Genomic DNA, 5585 nt, shown 5'->3' with positions numbered 1-5585 from the left:
GTGGATGTGTGGTCTGTTTTACACCAGTCAGTAAGGGTGGTGTGGATGTGTGGTCTGTTTTACACCAGTCAGTAAGGGTGGTGTGGATGTGTGGTCTGTTTTACACCAGTCAGTAAGGGTGGTGTGGATGTGTGGTCTGTTTTACACCAGTCAGTAAGGGTGGTGTGGATGTGTGGTCTGTTTTACACCAGTCAGTAAGGGTGGTGTGGATGTGTGGTCTGTTTTACACCTGTTTTACACCAGTCAGTAAGGGTGGTGTGGATGTGTGGTCTGTTTTACACCAGTCAGTAAGGGTGGTGTGGATGTGTGTCTTTACCAGTCAGTAAGGGTGGTGTGGATGTGTGTCTGTTTTACCAGTCAGTAAGGGTGGTGTGGATGTGTGGTCTGTTTTACACCAGTCAGTAAGGGTGGTGTGGATGTGTCTGTCTGTTTTACACCAGTCAGTAAGGGTGGTGTGGATGTGTGGTCTGTTTTACACCAGTCAGTAAGGGTGGTGTGGATGTGTGGTCTGTTTTACACCAGTCAGTAAGGGTGGTGTGGATGTGTGGTCTGTTTTACACCAGTCAGTAAGGGTGGTGTGGATGTGTGGTCTGTTTTACACCAGTCAGTAAGGGTGGTGTGGATGTGTGGTCTGTTTTACACCAGTCAGTAAGGGTGGTGTGGATGTGTGGTCTGTTTTACACCAGTCAGTTAGGGTGGTGTGGATGTGTGGTCTGTTTTACACCTGTTTTACACCAGTCAGTAAGGGTGGTGTGGATGTGTGGTCTGTTTTACACCAGTCAGTAAGGGTGGTGTGGATGTGTGGTCTGTTTTACACCAGTCAGTAAGGGTGGTGTGGATGTGTGGTCTGTTTTACACCAGTCAGTAAGGGTGGTGTGGATGTGTGGTCTGTTTTACACCAGTCAGTAAGGGTGGTGTGGATGTGTGGTCTGTTTTACACCAGTCAGTAAGGGTGGTGTGGATGTGTGGTCTGTTTTACACCAGTCAGTAAGGGTGGTGTGGATGTGTGGTCTGTTTTACACCAGTCAGTAAGGGTGGTGTGGATGTGTGGTCTGTTTTACACCAGTCAGTAAGGGTGGTGTGGATGTGTGGTCTGTTTTACACCAGTCAGTAAGGGTGGTGTGGATGTGTGGTCTGTTTTACACCAGTCAGTAAGGGTGGTGTGGATGTGTGGTCTGTTTTACACCAGTCAGTAAGGGTGGTGGTGTGTGTCTGTGTGTCTGTTTTCTGTTTTACACCAGTCAGTAAGGGTGGTGTGGATGTGTGGTCTGTTTTACACCAGTCAGTAAGGGTGGTGTGGATGTGTGGTCTGTTTTACACCAGTCAGTAAGGGTGGTGTGGATGTGTGGTCTGTTTTACACCAGTCAGTAAGGGTGGTGTGGATGTGTCTGTTTTACCAGTCAGTAAGGGTGGTGTGGATGTGTGGTCTGTTTTACACCAGTCAGTAAGGGTGGTGTGGTACTGTGTCTGTTTTACACCAGTCAGTAAGGGTGGTGTGGATGTGTGGTCTGTTTTACACCAGTCAGTAAGGGTGGTGTGGATGTGTGGTCTGTTTTACACCAGTCAGTAAGGGTGGTGTGGATGTGTGGTCTGTTTTACACCAGTCAGTAAGGGTGGTGTGGATGTGTGGTCTGTTTTACACCAGTCAGTAAGGGTGGTGTGGATGTGTGGTCTGTTTTACACCAGTCAGTAAGGGTGGTGTGGATGTGTGGTCTGTTTTACACCAGTCAGTAAGGGTGGTGTGGATGTGTGGTCTGTTTTACACCAGTCAGTAAGGGTGGTGTGGATGTGTGGTCTGTTTTACACCAGTCAGTAAGGGTGGTGTGGATGTGTGGTCTGTTTTACACCAGTCAGTAAGGGTGGTGTGGATGTGTGGTCTGTTTTACACCAGTCAGTAAGGGTGGTGTGGATGTGTGGTCTGTTTTACACCAGTCAGTAAGGGTGGTGTGGATGTGTGGTCTTTTTACCAGTCAGTAAGGGTGGTGTGGATGTGTGGTCTGTTTTACACCAGTCAGTAAGGGTGGTGTGGTGTGGATGTGTCTGTTTTTTACCAGTCAGTAAGGGTGGTGTGGATGTGTGGTCTGTTTTACACCAGTCAGTAAGGGTGGTGTGGATGTGTGGTCTGTTTTACACCAGTCAGTAAGGGTGGTGTGGATGTGTGGTCTGTTTTACACCAGTCAGTAAGGGTGGTGTGGATGTGTGGTCTGTTTTACACCAGTCAGTAAGGGTGGTGTGGATGTGTGGTCTGTTTTACACCAGTCAGTAAGGGTGGTGTGGATGTGTGGTCTGTTTTACACCAGTCAGTAAGGGTGGTGTGGATGTGTGGTCTGTTTTACACCAGTCAGTAAGGGTGGTGTGGATGTGTGGTCTGTTTTACACCAGTCAGTAAGGGTGGTGTGGATGTGTGGTCTGTTTTACACCAGTCAGTAAGGGTGGTGTGGATGTGTGGTCTGTTTTACACCAGTCAGTAAGGGTGGTGTGGATGTGTGGTCTGTTTTACACCAGTCAGTAAGGGTGGTGTGGATGTGGTCTGTTTTACACCAGTCAGTAAGGGTGGTGTGGTGTGTCTGTTTGTTTTACAGTCAGTAAGGGTGGTGTGGATGTGTGGTCTGTTTTACACCAGTCAGTAAGGGTGGTGTGGATGTGTGGTCTGTTTTACACCAGTCAGTAAGGGTGGTGTGGATGTGTGGTCTGTTTTACACCAGTCAGTAAGGGTGGTGTGGATGTGTGGTCTGTTTTACACCAGTCAGTAAGGGTGGTGTGGATGTGTGGTCTGTTTTACACCAGTCAGTAAGGGTGTGTGGATGTGTGGTCTGTTTTACACCAGTCAGTAAGGGTGGTGTGGATGTGTGGTCTGTTTTACACCAGTCAGTAAGGGTGGTGTGGATGTGTGGTCTGTTTTACACCAGTCAGTAAGGGTGGTGTGGATGTGTGGTCTGTTTTACACCAGTCAGTAAGGGTGGTGTGGTACTGTGTCTGACACCAGTCAGTAAGGGTGGTGTGGATGTGTGGTCTGTTTTACACCAGTCAGTAAGGGTGGTGTGGATGTGTGGTCTGTTTTACACCAGTCAGTAAGGGTGGTGTGGATGTGTGGTCTGTTTTACACCAGTCAGTAAGGGTGGTGTGGATGTGTGGTCTGTTTTACACCAGTCAGTAAGGGTGGTGTGGATGTGTGGTCTGTTTTACACCAGTCAGTAAGGGTGGTGTGGATGTGTGGTCTGTTTTACACCAGTCAGTAAGGGTGGTGTGGATGTGTGGTCTGTTTTACACCAGTCAGTAAGGGTGGTGTGGATGTGTGGTCTGTTTTACACCAGTCAGTAAGGGTGGTGTGGATGTGTCTGTTTTACACCAGTCAGTAAGGGTGGTGTGGATGTGTGTCTGTCTGTTTTACCAGTCAGTAAGGGTGGTGTGGATGTGTGGTCTGTTTTACACCAGTCAGTAAGGTGTGGATGTGGGTCTGTTTTACACCAGTCAGTAAGGGTGGTGTGGATGTGTGGTCTGTTTTACACCAGTCAGTAAGGGTGGTGTGGATGTGTGGTCTGTTTTACACCAGTCAGTAAGGGTGGTGTGGATGTGTCTGTTTTACACAGTCAGTAAGGGTGGTGTGGATGTGTGGTCTGTTTTACACCAGTCAGTAAGGGTGGTGTGGATGTGTGGTCTGTTTTACACCAGTCAGTAAGGGTGGTGTGGATGTGTGGTCTGTTTTACACCAGTCAGTAAGGGTGGTGTGGATGTGTGGTCTGTTTGTTTTACACCAGTCAGTAAGGGTGGTGTGGATGTGTGGTCTGTTTTACACCAGTCAGTAAGGGTGGTGTGGATGTGTGGTGTTTACACCAGTCAGTAAGGGTGTGGTGTGTGTCTGTTTTTACACCAGTCAGTAAGGGTGGTGTGGATGTGTGGTCTGTTTTACACCAGTCAGTAAGGGTGGTGTGGATGTGGTCTGTGTTTACACCAGTCAGTAAGGGTGGTGTGGATGTGTGGTCTGTTTTACACCAGTCAGTAAGGGTGGTGTGGATGTGTGGTCTGTTTTACACCAGTCAGTAAGGGTGGTGTGGATGTGTGGTCTGTTTTACACCAGTCAGTAAGGGTGGTGTGGATGTGTGGTCTGTTTTACACCAGTCAGTAAGGGTGGTGTGGATGTGTGGTCTGTTTTACACCAGTCAGTAAGGGTGGTGTGGATGTGTGGTCTGTTTTACACCAGTCAGTAAGGGTGGTGTGGATGTGTGGTCTGTTTTACACCAGTCAGTAAGGGTGGTGTGGATGTGTGGTCTGTTTTACACCAGTCAGTAAGGGTGGTGTGGATGTGTGGTCTGTTTTACACCAGTCAGTAAGGGTGGTGTGGATGTGTGGTCTGTTTTACACCAGTCAGTAAGGGTGGTGTGGATGTGTGGTCTGTTTTACACCAGTCAGTAAGGGTGGTGTGGATGTGTGGTCTGTTTTACACCAGTCAGTAAGGGTGGTGTGGATGTGTGGTCTGTTTTACACCAGTCAGTAAGGGTGGTGTGGATGTGTGGTCTGTTTTACACCAGTCAGTAAGGGTGGTGTGGATGTGTGGTCTGTTTTACACCAGTCAGTAAGGGTGGTGTGGATGTGTGGTCTGTTTTACACCAGTCAGTAAGGGTGGTGTGGATGTGTGGTCTGTTTTACACCAGTCAGTAAGGGTGGTGTGGATGTGTGGTCTGTTTTACACCAGTCAGTAAGGGTGGTGTGGATGTGTGGTCTGTTTTACACCAGTCAGTAAGGGTGGTGTGGATGTGTGGTCTGTTTTACACCAGTCAGTAAGGGTGGTGTGGATGTGTGGTCTGTTTTACACCAGTCAGTAAGGGTGGTGTGGATGTGTGGTCTGTTTTACACCAGTCAGTAAGGGTGTGTTTTACACCAGTCAGTAAGGGTGGTGTGGATGTGTGGTCTGTTTTACACCAGTCAGTAAGGGTGGTGTGGATGTGTGGTCTGTTTTACACCAGTCAGTAAGGGTGGTGTGGATGTGTGGTCTGTTTTACACCAGTCAGTAAGGGTGGTGTGGATGTGTGGTCTGTTTTACACCAGTCAGTAAGGGTGGTGTGGATGTGGTGTGTTTTTTACCAGTCAGTAAGGGTGGTGTGGATGTGTGGTCTGTTTTACACCAGTCAGTAAGGGTGGTGTGGATGTGTGGTCTGTTTTACACCAGTCAGTAAGGGTGGTGTGGATGTGTGGTCTGTTTTACCAGTCAGTAAGGGTGGTGTGGATGTGTGGTCTGTTTTACACCAGTCAGTAAGGGTGGTGTGGATGTGTGGTCTGTTTTACCAGTCAGTAAGGGTGGTGTGGATGTGTGGTCTGTTTTACACCAGTCAGTAAGGGTGGTGTGGATGTGTGGTCTGTTTTACACCAGTCAGTAAGGGTGGTGTGGATGTGTGGTCTGTTTTACACCAGTCAGTAAGGGTGGTGTGGATGTGTGGTCTGTTTTACACCAGTCAGTAAGGGTGGTGTGGATGTGTGGTCTGTTTTACACCAGTCAGTAAGGGTGGTGTGGATGTGTGGTCTGTTTTACACCAGTCAGTAAGGGTGGTGTGGATGTGTGGTCTGTTTTACACCAGTCAGTAAGGGTG

Source organism: Oncorhynchus keta, unplaced genomic scaffold, assembly GCF_023373465.1.
Source record: "Oncorhynchus keta strain PuntledgeMale-10-30-2019 unplaced genomic scaffold, Oket_V2 Un_contig_6862_pilon_pilon, whole genome shotgun sequence".
Lineage (NCBI taxonomy): Eukaryota > Metazoa > Chordata > Actinopteri > Salmoniformes > Salmonidae > Oncorhynchus > Oncorhynchus keta.
The sequence above is the reverse complement of the archived record's forward strand: the minus strand, read 5'-3'. Positions refer to the sequence as shown.